The sequence below is a fragment of the Pipistrellus hanaki genome (genome assembly GCF_964339955.1).
Source record: "Pipistrellus hanaki genome assembly, chromosome: 18".
Taxonomy (NCBI): domain Eukaryota; kingdom Metazoa; phylum Chordata; class Mammalia; order Chiroptera; family Vespertilionidae; genus Pipistrellus; species Pipistrellus hanaki.
In genome coordinates, this window is record NC_140520.1 from 32,436,654 (window position 1) to 32,458,040 (window position 21,387).

The window sequence follows — 21,387 nt, forward strand, 5'->3', positions numbered from 1 at the left end:
AACACAGGCCTTCTGTGCAAGACAAGAACAAAACACCAACAACACAGCAGGCTGCTGCTCATAGCTGCCTGGAAGCAACCTGCTCAGAAATCAGAGAGGCGCTGAGACAAAGGAGGGCATGGAGGGACATTAAAATAAGGAGCGGGGAAGGGCCAGGCGGGGAGATCTGAACAGCTCAGATGTGTCCCCTTCGGGGCAGTCAGGCAGGCAGGGTCGAACCCAGGACTCTGGTGTAAGGTATTTATCAAGTAACCTGCTCCCAACACAAGCCGACTAACAGTTGCAAATGGTTTATACGTAACTAGAAGTCAGCAGAAGTCAATGTGACCCAGGCCACCTCCATAATAGTCACACTCACTCTCTTTCCATTTTCTTTCTTGAAAACTAGAGGAAGAGCAGTGTGCCCTGGTGTGCCACCCTCTATCCTATTTGTCCTGAGGAAAAGGTGAGCTGGCCTAAGATGCAGACTCCAGTCTCTGCTCCCGCCTGTGACCAGGTGACCTGGCCCCCACCGCGCGGCCCGTCTCCCGCAGCTTCTGTGTTTCAGCCTCCCATCATCCCCCAACAGGCCGCCGCCCCTTTGACCATCTTGCTCCCCATCTGCCTGGGCTGGAAACATGAGTCCCTTCCTTCTCCACTGAGCCAATTCCCTTCCTCGCCAAGACCCTAAGCGGCGATCCTCCTGTGGCTGACCCGGCTCGCCCTCACCCTCTGTCCCGGGGGTCATTTCCTTCTCCTGTGGGGTTAGTTGTTCTCACGCCGTCTCCTGCCTCAGACTCTGAATTTCATGAGCTCAGAGCCCGCGTCTTATCTCTCTCTGTAGTGAGAAAGTATGATACATACTCATGGGATGAGTGAACAGCCATCTCATCAGACACTTCCCATTACTGGGAGATATTTAGCCCATCAATAAGTCAGTACGTGAGGAGCCCTGGGTTAACAGCGCACATGATGGAACTGTTGTTACAGTATAAGCCTGAGGAGCAAACACCAGCAGTAGCCTACACTGACAATATCTATTCCGCATCCTCTGGCGCAAACCCTGTCCCAGCTCAGCAGACACACTCTCTCCTCTTCCTGAAATCCCTCCCTCGCTCCCTCTCTGACCTTCCTGTCTAACCAGGTCAGGGCCACCCAGCTTTCTCACTCTGCAGGCGGCTTCTCAGAATCCAGGGATTCGGCTGCTCCTGGCACTGCCCCAGGACTGCCATCACCTCATTCCCCCCTCCCCTGCCCCTCATCCTGAGGGTCTGTTAGCTGCTCCGGGTTTTTAAATTCACTTTCGGAAGAGAGATTGTCTAGGCACGGGCACTATGGGGGGCCCTCCACCCATCCCCTCCTCTTGCCTCCGGCACCCCTGCCCCCTCCCTCCTGCCCCCTCCCTCCTTTTCTCATGCCGAGGAGGAACGATGCAACAGATGCTGACCCAAGCCTCCTCCACTGCCTCCTCTCACAGGCATCTGAAGGTGGCGGCAGAGGGGTTTCCTTGGAAACTTGAAATGCCTCCTATTGATGACCATCAGCCTGCCCCAAAGAGACCAAGTGCCAAGCCAGGAGGGGAAAGACAGGGATCTCTGGAAGAGGGTAAGACCAGGACAAGCTGCAGCAAGGAGCACCCTGAATTTCCCTTCCGAGAGCACCTGCCAGAGAATTGAGTCCCCCCGACCTCCCCTTCACACCCATGAGATCAGCATCGTTAAGAAAGTCTGTCTGCCCATGCAGTCCTCCCACTTCTGCCTTCCAAGAGCTGCAGCGGCACCGACACCGAAAGAATCTCCAGGGCACAAGGACCTGCGAGTCAGGGAAGCACTCACCCGCCTGTGTCCAGTCCCTGCCCGTGCCCAGGAGACACCCAGCTTCCCCGCCTGGGTGGGTGCGACCAGTTGTCTTCTGGGATTTTCCGAGAGCCAAGGAAAGCTCGCCTGTTTAACTCTCCCTTCCCCCTCCCCCCTTCTCAGGGTGGGAAGGGGGTGGTCTCCATCTGCTCTGTGGCTGTGCTTCAAGCTTGGCTCCTTTTCCCTGCCACAGGGAGGGGTCTGGGAGGAGGGAGGGGCTGTGCGGAACCGGTGAGAGCAATCTGCTTGGTGGTGGTGGTGGCAGGGGCACTGGGCAGGCCTGGCTCCTCCGCTCTGGCTCAGCTAAGTTGGGGGTCTCAGGAATATGTTGGGGGTGGGGGAGGGGGGATGATAATATCAGGTGGCCCTGATTCCCACCTGAGGGGGGGGGGGTAAAGATTTGGCTGAAAACAGCTGTTCCCCTGCTCAATACCCAGAACTAATCTCTAGGTTGAAACCTGAGCCACTAGGCTACTGAGTTGAAGGTAAAATGCAAGGAGGGAGGGGGTGGGGGGAGAGAGAAGAAAGGGAAGGACATGAATATCTAGTGTCCGGACCTGGGTCTCTAGGGGCACAAAACACAGCGTGGCCAGGTATTTAAGACCCCACACGAAGGCTGCACCCATCGAAAAGTGCTGCCACTTCAGGGGTGGGAGGTCATGTGTGTCTGCCACGGCACAGAGCTGGCCGCAGGGACATGGACTCGCCTTTTCCTAACTGCGTGTGTCGGTCTACCGCCAGGCTGCCAGCCGTGGGCTTGCAGTGCGTGGCCGGCTGTTGCTTTATTTGGCGCCCTGCAGCTTCTTTCGGTGTCAGTGTCGTTGCAGCGCTTCGAAGGCAGAAGTGGGAGGATTGCTCGGGCAGACAAACTTTCTTAAAGGTGCTGCGATGCACATCCTGTGGGCACAGCCTGGTGCAGGAAGGGAGTGGGTTGTTGCATGGCTCAGTCTCTCTGACCGCAGGCCAACTGGAGCCTGGCACCTCTTATCCTGGCATCGCAGGGCAGCCTGCAGTATGCAGGTGGCCTGGTCCACAGCCTGGGCCTGGGCACGCTGCGAAGGACGTGTCAGTGCACAATCCAGCCAGATTTCTAGGGTTCTTGGGGCTGTGTGTTTCCTCATTACTCTTAAAATATATATATATATTTGATTTTTTACAGAGAGGAAAGGAGAGGGATAGAGATTTAGAAACACCGATAAGAGAGAAACACTGATCAGCTGCCTCCTGTACACCCCCTACTGGGGATGTGCCCGGAACCAAGGTACATGCCCTTGACCGGAATCAAACCTGGGACCCTTGAGTCTACAGGCCGACACTCTATCCACTGAGCCAAACCAGTTAGGGTCTCATTACTATTGTTTAATCATTCATCCCCCGAGGGGCAGGACGAGGAAACAGACAAGGAATGGAGACTCTCACATGTAGCTGGTGCAGCTGCCGATTGGCTGATCTGACGGGCTGTGCAGGGCTGGCTTCAACTCTGTGCGTGTCTGTGAGTGACCATTATTCAGGCTCCACTCAGAGGCCCTGCTGGTGATTAACTGAGTTCTCACCAGTCTCATTCCTGAGAAAGATGAGCAGGTAAAGATAATTGGAAAACACACACACCAGCAGTTAACCTATAGCAGTGGTCGGCAAACTCAATAGTCAACAGAGCCAAATATCAACAGTACAGCGATTGGCATTTCTTTGGAGAGCCAAAATTTTCATACTTAAACTTCTAATGCCAATTCTTCAAAACAGACTCCCAGGCCGTGGTATTTTGTGGAAGAGCCACACTCAAGGGGTCAAAGAGCTGCATGTGGATGGCGAGCCGCAGTTTGCCGAACACTGACCTCTAGGGTATGCAGACAGCTTCCACTTCAAAGTCATCCGTGAAAAGGAACAGACAGAAACAGAAGTGAGGAAAACCGGTCTGAGAGGAAGAGCAGGAGACAACCCCCACTTCCAGAGGAACTGTGGCCCCTGTGGGAAAAGAGGAGCCCACTTCTCAGCTCAAGATCCTGGCTTCCCCTCTGAGGGAGAAAGTTTCACAGCAATTACACGCATCTTTCTTCACAGCTGGGAGAGAGGGTGCTGACGCTCCCCCCTCTTCAAAGGGGTGGGAAAGACCAGAAAGCAGCAGCTGCCTCCCAGAGCCGTAGTTAAAGGGAAAAGGCTCAGAGGAGCTGGAGGGGAAGTGACCATAAACCTCTGGGGCACGATGGGCCTCCAGGGGTGGGGCCCAAGAGTTGGGAAGGGTCAGAAGGAGGGACTCTGGAAGACAGAAAGTGGAGACTGAAGGCAGAAGGCCAGGAATAAAGGCTTGGATTTGGTATATAAAGACCAAGGAGTCCTCAAAAGGTGGCCCCCAGAGTTATCCTAGGGCCCACAACCCCACTCCTGCGTATTTACCCAAGAGAACTTATTAGTAACCATATGTCCACATGAAAACTTGTACGTGAGTGTTCACAGCAGCACAATTGATAACTGCCCCAAAGTGGAAGCAACCCAATGCCCATCGATGGATAAATGAGTAAATAAGATGTGGCCTATCTAAATATTGGAATATTATCCAGCCATAAAAAGAATGAAATACTGCACCTGCTACAAGATGTATGAACTTGAAAACATCACGCTAAGTGATGACGCTGGATGATTCCATTTATGTAAAGGGTGAAGAGTAGGCAAGTCTGTAGAGCCAGAGAGTAGATTTGTGGTTGCCTAGGGCTAGAGGAGACCAGGGTGCGGGAGGGAGATTGCTAAAGGGAATGGGTTTTTGTAGGGGAAGGTAAAGAAAACGTTCCAAAATTAAGTGTAGTGATGAATACACTAAAAATCACAGAGTTGCACACTTAAAGAGGTGAATTGTGTGTGAATTATACCTCAATAAAGCTATTGTTTAAAATATTAACGAGAGGAAAAAGAATTACATCAGGACTTGGAAGACTTTGTCACGAAACTGTAAAACTTCAAACAGGAAAGTGAATTTCTTCCGCCACGGCAGCCGTTCAAGAGCAGCAGCCGCGGCTCTGTGCTCTCATGACCGTGGCCTCCACAAGGGCCACAGGGACCACGGAGGTGAGCGAGCCAGGCACAGCCCCCTCCTGGGGGAGTGGTCGATGGGTGCACCACAGAGCTGCTCAGGGCTTCCAAGGACAAGAGAACAGAAGGTAATCAAGGAAAGGGCAGGGATCTCAACTGTAATTGGAAACCAAACCGAGAGAGAGAGAGAGAGAGAGAGAGAGAGAAGAGAGAGAGAGAGAGAGAGAGAGAGAGAGAGAGAGAGAGAGAGAGAAGAAGAAGAAGAAGAAGAAGAAGAAGAAGAAGAAGAAGAAGAAGAAGGAGGAGGAGGAGGAGGAGGAGGAGGAGGAGGAGGAGGAGGAGGAGGAGGAAAGGGAGGATGGGGAGGGGAAAAGAGGGAGGGGGAGGAGGAGAGAGGGAGGGGGAGGAGGAGGAGGAGAAGGAAAAGGAGAAGGAGGAGGAGGGGGAGAAGGAGAAGGAGAAGGAAAAAAGATGAGAAAAAGAAGATAAAGGAAGACAACACCAGAAGAATGAGGCCTAGGGGAAGGGAGAGGAGCTGACCAGGGTCCTGGCGGCCTGAGGGAGGGAGGGGGCAGCTGCTGAGCCCCATCCCCTCTGAGGGTAATAAAACCTTCTCAGATAAAAAGGGAAAGTGAGTGATTGCATTCATACATGCGGTTTCAAAAGTTCAAAGGAATTTATGGACTCAGTATAGTAATGGAATCAAACAAGTGATTGTTAAAATGAATGCGATTTCTGAAGAGAACTGAAAAACCTGTCTGTTTAAATGAAAAGGTTTTGGAGTTTAATACTTTAATACATTAAATATTGATTTTTTTTTTAAAGGCCCAGGCCTAAGTTCTCGTATGCCTCCTGAGTAAGTCACAAACGATACACATCGGAATGCTGCAGGAAGGACAGCCCAAAACCAGTCTCTAGGCCTCTGTAGCTTCCTGATGAAGACGCCTGTGCTAACCCCAGCCATCTTCTTTCAAGCCTGCTTCCTCACCGCAGGCGCGGACTAAGGGGTTCCCAGGCCCCCTGAATGAGGCGTCCACTTAGAGTCAGGCCACTGTCCATCTGCTCACGATGTCACTCACGCTAAGCTGCTTATTCCAGCCTCTGTTTGTGGGATTCCAAGCCTGGTTTCAATAGACTGAGGTTCTAAAGCCATTTGAAAGCCATCCACTGAGCTAAAGCAGGAAAAAAAATGAAGGGCAAGACCACTGGAGAAGCTTGGGGTGGGGGAAAGAGAGATGACCTTTACCCCTTACCCAGACCAAGAAAAAAAATTTTTAAAAAAAAAAATTTACACACACACACACACACACACACACCCATATTTTCTGGTGTATAAGACGACTCCCTAATTTTACAGTTAAAACATAAGTTTAGGCCTATATTCGCTGTATAAGACTACCCCCCACTTCAAAGAAAAGACTGACTTTGCTGTCAAGATCTGCAGGTAATTTTTGTGCAATTTTGGTCTTTTGCCCCTGATTTTCGGTTGACTTTTTTTCGTTTCAAAAGTCGTCTTATACACCGTAAAATACGGTGTGTGTGTGTGTGTGTGTGTGTGTGTGTGTGTGTGTGTTTATTTATTTATTTATTTATTTTTGAGGGAGAGGGGAAAAAAAATACAAAAATCAATGATGAGGAGACTGGCTGCCTCCTGCACATTTCACGCTGGGGATCAAGCCCACAACCCAGGCATGTGCCTTGACTGAGAATCAAACCGTGACCTCTTGGTTCATAGGTCGGTGCTCAACCTTTGAGCCGTGCTGGCTGGGTGACCATGAGCTTCTCAAAGGTGAGTGTCTTCTACCTTTTTTCTGCGTCCTTCACAGGAGCAAACACTAGCTCAGGGCAGAACAGGGCTGGGCTTAATAGAGGTGAATAACAAACCAGCTAGGAAGCCACACAGACCAGGGGAATCACCAGACGTGGATTCAGGGAGGAAGTTCCAAGAGGAAGGGGTGTATAATCCCTCTGGCACATGGACAGGGCAAGCACTTGGGGCCAAACACCTGAGTTTCAGTCCCACCTCAGCCATTTCCACCTACTGCGTGGTCTGCAGCAATTTGTTTACTCTCTTGGAGCCTCGGTTTTCTGCTCTTTGAGTGGGATATTACAAGGCTGTTGTGATGATTAGTAATTAATTTGAATTATTTTTTTTAATTTTCTGAGTTAGTTTCTTTTAAATGAATGGGCTAATGCCGTGGTCGGCAAACTGCAGTTCACGAGCCACATGTGGTCTTTGGCCCCTTGAGTGTGGCTCTTCCACAAAATACCACGGCCTGGGCAAGTCTATTTTGAAGAAGTGTTGTTAGAAGTTTAAGTCTAAAAATTTTGGCTCTCCAAAGAAATTTCAATCATTATACTGTTGATATTTGGCTCTGTTGACTAATGAGTTTGCCAACCACTGGGCTAATGTATACAGATAGCATCTAACCCAAGACTTGACACAAACTTGGCATTCAAAAACCACTGGTCCTCACTCTTTCCCCCAAGTTACAGCTGCTGTACTACTTCGCTAAATGCTGTCGGACAAGCTCGGCTTTCGAATCTACAAATCTACTTTGTAGGCCTACAGAATACACAATGCCTGTGCAAATCACCGTATGCTGGCTCTGGGCCCAAGGAGTCATTCTTCACTCTTAGAGCCAGCATATGGTCCTCTGCACAGGCACCAGAGGACGGGGAGGCTTCTGAAAGATCCCAGGCCATCAAGATCCCAGAGCAGCTCTGGGCCCCCCTCTCTCCTGCCCCTGCCAGGGTCTCCTTAACCAAAGCCCTTCACATCTTCTTATTCATGCCAGCTCCTTCCACCAATGCCCCTTGACCTGTGACCTTAACTGCACCTGCCTGGAGGTGGTCCCAGAGAGAAGCCGGGTCAGTTCTTCAGAGGTGACTCTATCCTGCTGGCAATGTTGATCTAGCTGCCGATATTCCCCGGATAGCATATCCCCAGTTGCATCTTCAAAATTCCTTTCTGATATGATGAAGGGGGGGGGGGGGAGGGAGGGCTAAGACAGCAGGAGAAAGCAGCATCTGTTCCCCCTCCTCCCTCTGCATTTACATCCAACACAGACATCAGTCTGGGTCCCACCGCCAGCCCAGCAGGCTGCTACAGGCCGGGGGAGACGTGAAAATACAGGAGCCCGGAGCGGGGAGGTGGAACCCACAGGGAAGGCTGCTTCCTGAATTACAAGACACACCATTTGTCTAGGAGTCTGGTGCAAAGTGCTGGCAGCCACGATACTTACACCAGACACTGTCGGCTCCAGTGGCAGAGGGGAGCTTTGTGTCTCACGCCCCAAGTAAGCTAGACATCAGCATGCAGAGGGGTCTCCCTCTGCTATAGTCTACGGTCCTCCTGAGAAACCGAAACCCAGAGTGACATGCTGTCCCAAACCCATCAGCCCAGCCTCCAGTGCAAAGATGGGTTTAGCCTTGCCCGTGTTGGTAAGTGGTTAGAGCACCAGAGGGTCTTGGGCACGTAACTCAATTGCAGGTTCAATCCCCAGCCCGGGTCGGGGTGCATGTGGGAGGCAACCAATCAATTTGTCTCTTTCACATCAATGTTTCTCTCTCTCTCTCTCCTTCCCTTCAACTTTCTCTAAAAAAATCAATGGAAAAAATATTCTCGGGTAAGGGTTAACAAAACTAAGATGGGTAGAAGCAGGAGGTAACACCAGCTACTGAGGGGAATAGATTCCACTGCTGCCACTCACAGCCCCTCACCTAGTCCTGCGGGCCTCTGCGCTCACAAAAACAGTGGCCAAGCACGGGTGCTGTTTCGGGGGCCTGGACTCGGTCCTGGGCAGAGGGCGGGGAGCAATACAGACCATTCCTAATGCAGCTCCATGGGAACCTCCCCCAACCAACAGACAGCTGCCTGAGCCCATGCTGCCTGTGACGGCCTGTGGCCATGTTTCTGGAGAGATGAGGCCCATATTCTCACCAACAGGCAGGTGGCTTAGGAGTATGAATGCAATCAACCAAATGCATCCATTGGGGGAATTGAAGGCCCGGAGGACAGGAGCTGAAGCACTGGGGTGGGGAGAGGAGGGTGGGGGATTAGCCTGAGTGCAGCAAGGTGCTTGCCTGGAGCTGGGGGGAGGGGAAGTGGGAGGAGCGTGCTCCTGAGCAGATGCCTGGGGCGGCTCCAGATGGCAGCGGCCTCCCAACAAAAGGACAAAGATCCAGAGGAAAGGAGGAGCACTAAACCAAGGACTCGCTTTTCAGGGGCTTCCTACCAGGAGGGGCAAGTCAGAGTCCCACCGGGAGCTGCTCAGAAACAATTATGCAGAGTTTCAGGAAGACCTGGAACAAGCCGCTGAAAATACGCTGCAGGCCAACGCAATGGCCAGCACTGCGGGTCCCAGGGTGCGCGGTGGGAGTCGAATGCAGATGCTGCAATTGCTTAGGTATGGAACTTGGAACACCTTCCTTAGTCTTTTTGTATTTGTCACAGGAAAATGTGGGTAATGATGGCACCGACTTCACTGGGTTGTTGTGAGGAGAATTCTAAGGAAAACACACGTGGAGCACAGCACACAGTGCCTGGTGCGTGGGGAGCACCCACTATGCTGATTATTGTAATGATGGTGATCATCCTCCGAAGAAACTGGATCAGCTCCCCTTCTCACAGAACGTATTGTCCCCTCAAAAGCCACAGGTCCCTGCTTTGCATATTCTCTGCACTCTTTTTTCTTTCTTTCTTTCTTTCTTTCTTTCTTTCTTTCTTTCTTTCTTTCTTTCTTTTTTTAATATATCTTATTGATTTTTTTACAGAGAGGAAGGGAGAGGAATAGAGAGTTAGAAACATTGATGAGAGAGAAACATTGATCAGCTGCCTCCTGCACACCTCTTAATGGGGATGTGCCTGAAACCAAGATACATGCCCTTGACTGCATTCGAACCTGGGACCCTTCAGTCCGCAGACTGACACTATCCACTGAGCCAAACCGGCTAGGGCTCTTTTTTCTTTTTAAAAGCTTTCTCTGAGTGCCTCCAAGGCCTCTGACCTCTTATGAGCGCGTGCCTCAGACCCAAGGAGGCAGTGTGGTGTCTCAGCAGAGGACAGTCCACGGAGTTCTCCTGCGGCCCCAGTGGCTAAGGAATGCTGTGAGCCTGGGAGAGAGAACTCTGTGAGCCTCAGTTTACTCTATGGTGACACCAGTGTTGCTCACATCACAGAACTGTCGTGAAAATGACATGGCACAGTTAATGTAAACAGACACGCCGCTGTAAAGAGAAAGCTCTGCACCAACACTGGGGTTTGCTGATTACAGTAAAATGCCCAGAGGTGCGAGGGGAGAACAAGTTAGCTCCAGCGGCCAGCGGAGGTGCTGCTGCCACCATCAGAGGACAGCGTGGCTCCGGGCTCCTCAGGCAGGGATCTGGTTGGGCAAGCGGAGTGTGTGTGCCCAGGGTGGGCGGTGGAGGAGCTTGGGGGTGGGCATAGGGACAGCAAATAGGGAGGGTACATGACAAAGTGCCAGGAGAGGGGGCACAATGACACAAAGCTGGACTGACTCCCAGTTCTGTCACAAAATGGGGGGTCTGTCCCTACACTGTTGTACACATCTTCGCATGCCCCTTAAAATAACCTCGTAGACCATGTTTGCAAGCAGAGTCCTCCAAATACAGCAAAACTAAGGAGTGGGGCCCCTCCCCACCATGGTCAGTCAGCACATTCATGCTGGGAATCCAGTAACAATGACCATGTGAAAAGCCCTGTGGGTGGATGGGTTTCCCGCTGGTCCTAAAGCCGGCACTGTTCTACGTGAGCCGTGGCCCTCACAGGGCCACACAGACGCTACCCTGATAGACCAGTATATCTGTGCTGCTGCTGATATGATAGGTAACAGTAACCCCCATGTACTGACATTGTGCATGTTTAATCTTAACGTAATCCTTACAACAAGATGCTCGTTGTTAACCCCATTGGCTAAGCCAGAAACTTCAGGCCCGGAGTCATCAGGAACTCTCCTGTGGTCACAAAGCAAGTCGAGCTGGATTTGGTCCAGACCCCAAATCCATGTCATCAGCATTTCTGCTCCCACCTTTCAGCCTCCTTCCCGCAACCTCCCAGCACCACCTCCAACTCTTTCAGGGAGAATAGCAGAAGTCATCGGAACCGGAGCCGGAGCCGGAGCGAGAAAGACAAACTGCAAAGAGGCCCAAACTCAAGAATATGGAAACCTTCCACTGCTCAGGGCCCAGGTAGACTGCCACTCCCCCCCCCCCCCCCTTCAGATAGATCCCCCAGCCTGCAGCCTTCAGAACGCTAATGCGGGGCCACTGCCAGTTACTCCTTGGTTAAAATTGTAGCCCTTGAAGCATCCATCTTACATAAAAACTGCTGTTTGACATTTTAACCCTGCTATTTTGGCTTCTGTAAATGCCTGCTTGCTTATGTAATAAGGAAAATAAGACGACTCCAGAGAGGCCATAAACCATAAGCCCGGACAAAGTTATCAGTGTTGGCGCCAGGCCAAGCCTTTGGTTTGAGGTCTCAGAGCCCCAGCACACAGGGGCTCTTTAAGAACTTGCAAAGGGGACCAGAAACACCCCATATTTGGGAGACAAAGAGGGTGAAAACATATAAATAGGGAAAGTCCCTCCATGTTGGGGCCGGAATTTGAAATACAGTTTCTCTCAGCCCGCGCGTAATAATAACGTGTAACTCCATCTCTCTAAGCGTTGCTTGGTTCTTCTCGGGTCTTCTGTAACACCCTCACTTCTTGCACATTCTCCCCCGGCTGAGACTGAAACAGGGACTCTGGGAGCCGCAGGAAGCTGTAACCCAGACGGGAATAATGCAAACCCTGGACACAGAGTGTCGCTTCAGGGACGTGGGCCTGAGCCTCTTACTGCTCCCTGGACAGCCGTCCATCTGCTGGGGCCCGAAGCTCCGCCCAGGGGAGGGGTCCTCAGACTGCCCCCCATATGCCGGGGCTGTCACTCAGGCAGCGCCCAGGCTAAGGGGGGCAGGGGTGCAGGGCACAAACAAAGCTGGTTCCAGACTTTTCCAGTAAGGTGACAATGGCAGGTCGTGACAATGGCAAGACTAAGCCAGCTGACAGCACCTGCTGGAGAAAAAGGAGCAATCGCCCTCCCAACGGCAGCCTCCTTGCATAGGAGAGCCTCAAGGTCTGGCCCTGTGTCCTAATCCGGGGAGAATGAACATGTCCCCTCGAAAGACTGGGGGGCTGCCAGGCAAAGAATCTCCTCTCATCAAAGAGTAAGAGCAAGAGACAAGAACCGGCCCCCACCCTCACCCTCCCGGACCAGCCCCAGGCCCAAGCCCCACTCACCGTCTCTGCCTCATGCAGCCTCCTTCTCACAGCTCCAGGGGAGGTGGCGGGAAGGAAACCTCCAGTGTCCCAAGCTGCACATGCGTCAATCAGCGTCGCAAAGCACACACAAAGAAGACCCCAGGGTCACTCTAGGAAGAAAGAGAACAGGCTTTGTGGTTTGTGGCCTGTCCATCTGCTGGGAAATGACATCTTAGCCCACTTATTTGGGAGATTCTGCGTGACATAACTGCGTCTTTGCTGGACGTTCAGGGCACTCTGCAGAAACGGACGTTCAGAGGCTCTGCCAGGTGCCTGCACGTTAGCCTCTGGGGGTGAGGGCATCTCTTCACTGAGAAGATCATTGTTATGCCCTGACTCCATAATCTAATTGCCAATTCCCTGTTCACCTAAAGGAGCTGAGGCCTATCTGGAAGAATCCCTCCTCCACACAGGGGAGAATTTACCCTTAATCATCACATTCATTTTCTTAGCTTACTTAGGAGAACTATTATGTTTCTCTTCCCCATCTACAGATAACCAAATGAGTTCACCACAAATGATAACACGTTGAAAGGAGATTTAATTTAGTATCAGGCGACATGGATTTTAAGTTCTAGCTTGTTATGTCATACTAGAGACCCGGTGCAGGAATGGGGTCCCTCAACCTGGCCTGCAGAATCGGGCTGAAACTGGCTCTCCAGCATCCCCTAAGGGGGTCCCAGATTGCAAGAGGGTGCAGGCCAAGCTGAGAGACCACACTGGTGCATGATTGGGGCTGGGGAGGGACGCAGGAGGTTGGCCAGTTGGGGAGGGACCATAGGAGGGCTCCAGGGTGTATCTGGCCCTTCTCACTCAGTCCAACTCCAGCAGCAAGCTAACCTACCAGTCAGAGCGTCTGCCCCCTGGTGGTCAGTGTACATCATAGTGAGCAGTTGAGGAGCCTTAGCATATCATTAGCATATTATGTTTTGATTGGCTGAACAGCCAACTGGTTGACTGAACACTTAGCATATTAGGCTTTTATTATATAGAACTAGAGGCCAGGTGCATGAAAATTCATGCACTGGAAGGGGGTCCCTCAGCCCGGCCTGCCTCCTCTCATAGTCCAGGAGCCCTCAGGGGTGGGAGGTGACCCAGCAATCAGGGAAAGGCAATGCCCCATCACACCTCTGCTGTTACCACTGCCAGCAGCGCTAGCCTCGGCCAACCCTGGTTACCTGAGCCTCGGGCAGCCCTTGGTGGCTGGGAAGCTGCCATCCAAGGCTTGCCTGCACCTTGGGCCAGCCCTAAACGGCTGGGCAGCCGACATCTGAGGTTTGCCTGTGCCTCGGGCCGACTCTGGGCAGCTGAGGGGTTGAGGGGACTGGGGGACTCTGGAGACAGGTGCATGGAACAGCTGGACCCACTGGGGGGCGGGCCCAGCTATGCCACACACCTGCCGCCCCAATGGGGCTGAGGGGACTGGGCACCATCATCTTTGAGGGTGTGGTAGTCAATTAGCATATTCCCTCCTTATTGGCTGTGGGTGCCACCATCTTTTGTGAGGGCGTGATGGTCAATCAGCATATTCCCTCTTTATTAGATAGGATAGTGTGGACCGCTTTCCTACATGTGTCTCAGATTCTTCTCCTGTGCAATGGGGAGAAGGTACAGTAGGGAGGTACACTGGGCCTTTAGTGAGGATTCTGCAGGCTCAAGTCCCAGCTCCAGTCCTCCTGAGCAATCATTTAACCTTTCTCAGTACAGATAACATACCTCATTTAATTATTTGCTTTAACAGTACCTGCAGGAAATGGTAAAATCCATCTTTGTAGAGCAGAGTGTGGCATTATCTAGCAAAATAAGTATGAACTTGTTGACCCAGAAATCCTACTTCTAGAAATCTATTTGAAATATATACTATATACTTTTGTTGTAATCTCCAGGATTACTGCTAAGTGAAAAGAAAAGAAAAAGTGTGTTTAATATGCTAACATTTATTTAAGGAAAGGGGGAAGAAAAAAACATATATATGTATTTGCTTTTATTTTTAATAAGACAAAGGTAAAGCATAAAATAAATTTCAAAGGCTTATAGGAAGGGGCATGAATGAGGTGGAGGGGATAAGGAAGAGAAGCTGGATATTCCTTGTTTTGTGGATTTGCTTTGGAAAGTGTATCTGGCATAATTATAAAATACAATTAATATTTTTAAAAGACATCTCTAAAATTAAAATAAAATGCAACAAATGAGTTCATGTGTCCAATTGGTTGTTACAATTACACACACAGAAATTAAAACACAGTAATTGAACTGCATATCCTTAGAGGTAAATGTCATAAGGATAAAAAGAACTGCCACTTCTCCCCAGTCTTAAACTGTTTTCAATAATGTATTGATGATATTATGGTATTATTATTATTATTATTAAGACTTCTGTATGTGATTTTTGGGATAAATTAAATCTATAGTAATAAAAGAGTGATATGCTAATAAGACCAGACATCCTTCCTTTCAGACAAAGCTGAAGTGGGCGGGGGCTGAGGCAGAGGTGGCAGCAGCATATTATTAGCATTTCGTGCTAATAATTTCGTGCACTGGGCCTCCAGTGAGTAAATAATATTGATGTTGCTGAGAAACAAGTTTCTTATTGAAAGAAGATACAAATGTAAGATTGATGAGATCAGACAATAATTCTATAGCCCTGATTGTGAACTGGAAGTATCAGTATGTTTTATCTTTCTCTCTTTTTCTTTTTCTCTTTCTCTCTGTGTCTCTCCCTCTCTCTCTTGTATACACACATACACACACTCTTCCTAGCTCTGTAAGGCCTAAACGATTATTCTAGTGGAAATGAACACCCCTATTCATCAGATTATAGTTACCACCCCCCACAAAGAAATCAGGCTTCCTTGGAGAAATGAAATGTCTGATGCAGTAAATGTACAAGATGAGCCCAAAACATCTTGTCACACAAACAAGTGTCAAAAACTACTACAGTCATGCTGAGAGGACTCAGAGCCAACAGGAAGAAGGTTTCCCTTGTCAAGCTGAGCATCAGTGAGGATCGTCACTGCAACAGAATGAAGCACAACAAATGTGTTTAAATCTTACAAATCCCTAATAATATTTTTAAAACTCCAAACAACTCATGAGTCACCTTTTGGAGACATTAGGGAAATAGTTCATTGTTTTGAAAACTGGTTGAATAAAGAAAAAAAAAGGAGTGGGTAGGGGTATAGCTGAGATAAGATTGGCCTTGGACCAATAATGAGTACATTGGGTTCACTATAGTATTCTCTCTTCTTTTGTAAAACATTTAAAAAATGTTTTGAAATCATTAGAATGCTAATTCTTGCATAGTCATTTAATCTGAATGATGATGCCATCAACCCATGATGATGCCAAAGGATACTGAGATTATTGTCCCCAGTTTACGCCAGAGGGAAATGGTGTAAAGAACCCATTGAGCCAGGATTCAGTCCCCTGTGTTCTTACTTCCAGAGGCCCACTGTTTCATAGTTGCCTTTTCAATATCCTCATTTTTACATCTGGGTTAATAAAACTTTCTCTGCCTATATGACCATGTTGAGGGATTGCAATGAGATAATGTATTGGAAAACAATTCTTTTTACATATACTTACGAGTATTTGAAAACTAGAGGCCCGATGTATGATATTTGTGTAAAAATAGGCCTTTCTTCCCCTGGCTTCACTCTCAGCTGCCAGGGAGCTGGCAAGTCCCAGCTCCCCAGCCCACCTGGAGCCAGCAAGCCCACGGGAGCCTGCAAGTTCTTGCTTCTGTGAGGAGCTCGGCTCCAGAAGTTCCCTCTGTCCCTCCCCGCTGCTCCCTGCCTGCATATGCAAATTATCCTCCATCTTTATTGTGCTAATTTGCATGTTCACTCTGATTGGCTGTGGGTGTAGCAGAGTGATGGCTAATTTGCATGTCTCTTTTTTATTAGTTAAGATTGGGGATCAGATCTGTCCTTTGGGGTTGCTATGAGGATCAAATGGGAGCTATGATTCGTAGGAAGACAAATAGACAGACAGACAGACAGAAAGAGAGCCCTTAAAGATAAGTGAGATTACAATCACCACCAATGCTTTTAAGGGCTAAATGCGCCCAGGTATAGATGCTCCCTCTGGCCTAGGGATAGGAAGGTTCCAGGTAGGATGCTGGATGCTCTGGGGAGAAACAGGGATCAAGCCAGATCCCTGCTATCCCAAGGCTGCGAGAAGAGCGGCTCTGAGACACAGACGGGGAGGGACCGGGGCCAGGTTACTGGGCACCTTGGGCACTGCCTGTAGAACCCAGAGGCCAGACACCTAGTGGGTTCCTCTGGATGAGGCCTGGGCGGGAGGGTGGGTATGGCAGGGGAAGGCGCTTGCCAAGGACAAGAGGAGGCACAGCACGTCAGCCTGATGACAGGAAGGAGTGCTGGCTGCTCCGCGGTCCCCACGCTGCTTTCTCAGTGCTCACGGCTAACGTATGCCCCGGGGTATTTACAGATTTCTTCTCCGCAAATGTTGGTTCTCTGATTGATTTCCCCTCTGCCACACGATAAACACGCGTCTGGGGATGTCTCTAACACAGGGGTGGGGAATGTCTGGCCCATGGGCCCTGTAAGACCCATAAAAACATTCGGTCTGGCCCTGCAGAGGCATTAGAGGTGAGTTAATTAAATGTTTGACCAGATATAGCAGGCTAATTTTTAAGTTGGTCATTTTGTATGGCCCTGAAATAATGTTATAAATACCCAAATGGCCCTTGGCAAGAAAAAGGTTCCCCACCCCTGCTCCTCTGTGAAATCCTTTGGTTCTATCCACATATATTTCTGAAGAAGTACAACATTTAACTTCTCCTGGGCCCTCTGTCTTGTGCTGCTGCCCCCTGGATATCCAGTCTGTGCTCAGGAACAAAGACTCATTCATATTCATTCTCTCTCTCTCTCTCTCTCTCTCTCTCTCTCTCTCTCTCTCTCTCTCTCTCTCTCTTTCCTTACCTAAGCATTTAAAAATGAATTTATTGCTTTTTTTTGAAGAGTTAATCTCTTCACATGATATTAAACTCAAAAGATACAAATGACTACGCAGTGAAAGTATATAGAAGTAAATCTCTCTCCCAAACCTGTCCCATGCTTCCCAGTCCCACGCAGCCCGCTCCTGCCCAGCCACTGTGACAAGGCTCTTGTGTCCTCCCAGAGATGGTTTACACATACAGTGAGACATTTAAATAACGATAGCAAAACATGTACTACAAGGCTTGCTCGCAGAAAACTTCACAACACTGATGCAAGAAAATGGAGAGACATATTGCGTTCATGGAGTAGAAGACACAACATAGTAAATATGCAAATTCTCCCCAAATGGATATACTGGTTGAATGTAATCACTATCAAAATCGCAGCAAAAATTTTAGTGGATTCAGATTATTCTAAAATAAAAACAGGAGAACCTGGCCGGCATGGCTCACTGATTGAGTATGGACCTGTGAACTAGGTTTGATTCCTGATCAGGACATATGCCCGGGTTGCAGGCTTGTTCCCAGCTGTGGGGAGTACAAGAGGCAGCCAATTAATGATCCCCTCTCATCATTGATGTTTCCATCTGTCTCTCTATCCCTCTTCCTCTCTGAAATCAATAAAAAATATTAAAATAAAATAAAACCAGGAGAAAATCTCTGAGATCTAGGGCTAAGCAAACAGTTCTTAAATTTGATGACAAATGCATGACCCTGACAAGAAAAATTCATAAAAAGAACTTCATCAAACTTCATCAAAATTAAAAACTCAGCTCTGTGAAAGAGGAGGAAGAGTGGGAATGACCACATGTCTGACAAAGAACCAGTTCTAGAACCTATATATAGCTCTCAAAACTCAGCAGTAAAGATGCAAGCAATTCAGCTAGAACCTGGCCGGAAGACATGAAAGGTCTTTTCACCAACGCAGATATCCAGATGGCAGATAAGCACTAGAAAAGGTGTTCAACATCATTACGTCTTAGGGGAATGCAGATTAAAACACACGGAAAAGAACCAGCAAACAGTGAGATATCACACACACACACACACACACACACACACACACACACGCGCGCGCGCGCGCGCGCACACGCACACCTATCAGAATAGCCTAAAAAAGTGACCTAGCTATCCCACTCTTATGTATTTACTAAAGAGAAATGAAAATATATGTCCACACAAAAACCTACATGTGAATACTACATTTTTTCACAATTGCCAAAGTAGAAACAAGCCAAAAGCCTGTTTACAGGTGAGTAGATAAGGATATTTTCTTCTATTGATTTTTTAGAGAGTGGAAGGGAAGGGAGGGAGGGAAAGAAAGAGATAGAGAGAGAGGGAGAAAGACAGAGAGGGGAAAAAAACATTGATGTGAGAGGCACATTAATTGGTTACCTCCTGCACACTCCCTGACCAGGGCCAAGGATCAAACCAACAACCCAGGTATGTGCCATTGACCAGGAAATGAATCTGAGACACTTCTGTATGTGGACTGATGTTCTAGCCACTGGGAAATACTGGCCAGGGCAAGAATGTTTTGGAATGATGGATATATTCCGTAGGTGGTTATACAACTGTATGTGTTTGTAAAATTCATAAGCTTGTACACCTAACAAAACTGAATTTAAAAAATATTTTTATTGATTTTTAGAGAGAGAGAAAAGGAGAGGGAGAGAGAGAAACATCGATGTGAGAGTGGAATGTCAATCAGCTGCCTCCTACACGCCATCTACCAGGGATGGAGCCTGCAACTGAAGCATGTGCCCTGACTGGGAACCGAATCAGCAACTCTACAGGGTTGACACCCAACCAACTGAGCCACACCAGCCAGGGCACAAAGCTGGATTTTATTTCATGTAAGGTATACCTCTATAAGCCTACTTAAGAAAAAACTTTAAGGTATAGGCAAAGACATATTACAACCTAGGAGAGGGCAGATGGGAGAAAAAGGTGAAAGGTATTAGAAAGTATAAACTTCCAGCTATAAAATTAGTCACAGGGATGTAAAGTACTGCATAGGGAATATAATCAATAATATTGTAATAACGATGTGTGGTGCCAGATGTGTACTAGACTTATGGGGTGATAACTCTGTAAGGTATAAATATGTCTAATTGCTCTGTTGTTTATTTGAAACTAATATAATATTTTATGTTAACTATAAGTTAAAAATAAATGAATAATTCCCTAGCCAGTTTGGCTCAGTGGATAGAGCATCGGACTGCAACCTGAAAGTCCTGGGTTCGATTCCGGTCAACCTGCCTGGGTTGTGGGCTCGATCCCCATTGGAGGGTATGTAGAAGGCAGCCAATTAATGATTCTCTCTCATCATTGATATTTCTATCCCTCTCTTTCTCTCCCTTCCTCTCTAAAGTCAATAAAAAATATATTTAAAAAAAGAGTTAAATCTCAATAATCTTTAAATTAAAGAAATCGAAGGAAGGAAGGAAGGAAGGAAGGAAGGAAGGAAGGAAGGAAGGAAGGAAGGAAGGAAGGAAAAACTTCTTTATGTAAATAAACCAATCAAAATAAAAGCAGGAGAAAAACGGGATTACACAGTGGTGATCTGGGAAATACAAATCAAGACCATAATGAGATATCAATTTATACTCATTCAATTAGCAGAAGTTATTAAGTCTGCTGAAAGAGGTTGAAGATCCAGTCTCTTATGCGTCACTAAGGGTACGACCACGTTGGAAAAAGTTTTACATTACCTTGTAAACTGAATATTCACAAACTATCATTTAGCAAATCTACTCCTAGATATATACCCATGAGCCACTCTTTACATGTACCAAATGTTCCTGGCAGCACTAGTCACCACAGCAAAAACCTAGAAAAAGCACCAAAGTTCATCAACAGAAACACTGGTAATTAAACTGCATTAGAGTCAAACAATGAAATATTATATTACACAGCAGGCAAAATAAGCAAATCTGCAACAAGACTATATAATTAGCAAAACCCACACCCCCTTATGCCATATGTTCCCAGCAATCAGCAACAAACCAACCATGTGAAAGACCCTGTGAAGATTCGAGATGAGCCAACTACACAAGGGATTTCTTTAAAACGTTCTCTTTGTAATTATCTCAGAAAATTGTTATTATTCCCAAGGGGGGGGGGGCGCGGGGGGAGAAGGTGCAGCGATACCTAGCTTATATATCAAATACGTCTTGGTTTAAAATATTCCACGAATCAGACATAAATTGGTACTGATAACAGGACCCAGGGAGAGAAATGTTTTGACGTATGAACTATCTCTTCTTGAGGAAAATAAGGCAGGTCACTGGACCCCAGTCCTGTGACTGGGACCTGGGAAGAAAGATGCAATGAAAGACAGGCTCCTGCTTCAGACAGAACATTCTGGAAGACCACGACCTGCCGGCCAGGAGGGGCCAAGGGGGCACTCTACAGAGGCAGAGCTGTAATCAGGATGTGGGAAAGCACTTGCGTCGTTAGATGCTGCTTGGATTCCCAACTGTATTGGAGGGACTTCCTCCACAGAACAAGTAAACAAGGAGAACAGGGTTATGATGCAGAGAAAGGCGGAACATCACTCCGGTCCCAGCCACATGCACATGGGGAGCGGCCACGCAAACCAAGACTAGCCCTACCCAGGACCAGAGGGGAGGAGCATGGGACACAAGGCAACTGGAATCACTGCTGCGCCCACCTTTTCTTCTCTCGTAGATACAGCCAAATAAACTCCACATTTATTCTGGCTTATATGAATTTCTTATATTTTAATAAAAGTTTTGTTTTCATGTATGATCTCTCCCTCACCCTCAGCCTAATTACCAGCACCACAACCCTGTGAGGAGAAAAGGGGAGGGTGTCTATGCATGTTCCCTTCAAATATAACACTAAGAGTGACAGGAGCCTCATGACGGAGTGAGAAGTCCCCTTTAAATCTACAACTAGTTAGACATCTACAACCCAACAAGAGTTCCTCTGCTCAACACACTAGCAACCCGAGTGATCCAAACATCAGTGCCTCTGAAGGTGAGCAAATTGGAACACGTAGGAGAGGCAGGATGAGGGGAGGACAGGAATGGTGCCCACAGATTCAGTTCCCCAGCCCCTGTGGCTTTGCTTGAGGCCCCAGCTTATGCAGTAGCAGAGGGGAAGTTGGGATGTGGCCCCCACATTGATGAGATGGGTAGAGGCAGTGTCAGCACCTGAGACTCTGTCTCCCTCCCCCAATTGCTAGCGGCAGAGCCTGGTAGCATCATCCATG

General features: G+C 48.4%; 1 protein-coding gene across 21 annotated transcripts in view; it reads right to left on the reverse strand.

Annotated features, from left to right (window-relative positions):
* Positions 1-21,387, reverse strand: part of NFASC (neurofascin) — a 187,774-nt gene that overhangs the window by 92,377 nt on the left and 74,010 nt on the right. For 20 of the 21 annotated variants that reach the window (XR_014793330.1, XR_014793331.1, XM_084865810.1 and 17 more), the window contains exon 2: positions 12,164-12,294. The gene's annotated coding sequence lies outside the window, so the exon portion shown is untranslated. Of the gene's footprint in view, positions 1-12,163; positions 12,295-21,387 lie in introns of those variants that run through there. The other variant, XM_084865805.1, reaches the window with a different exon arrangement.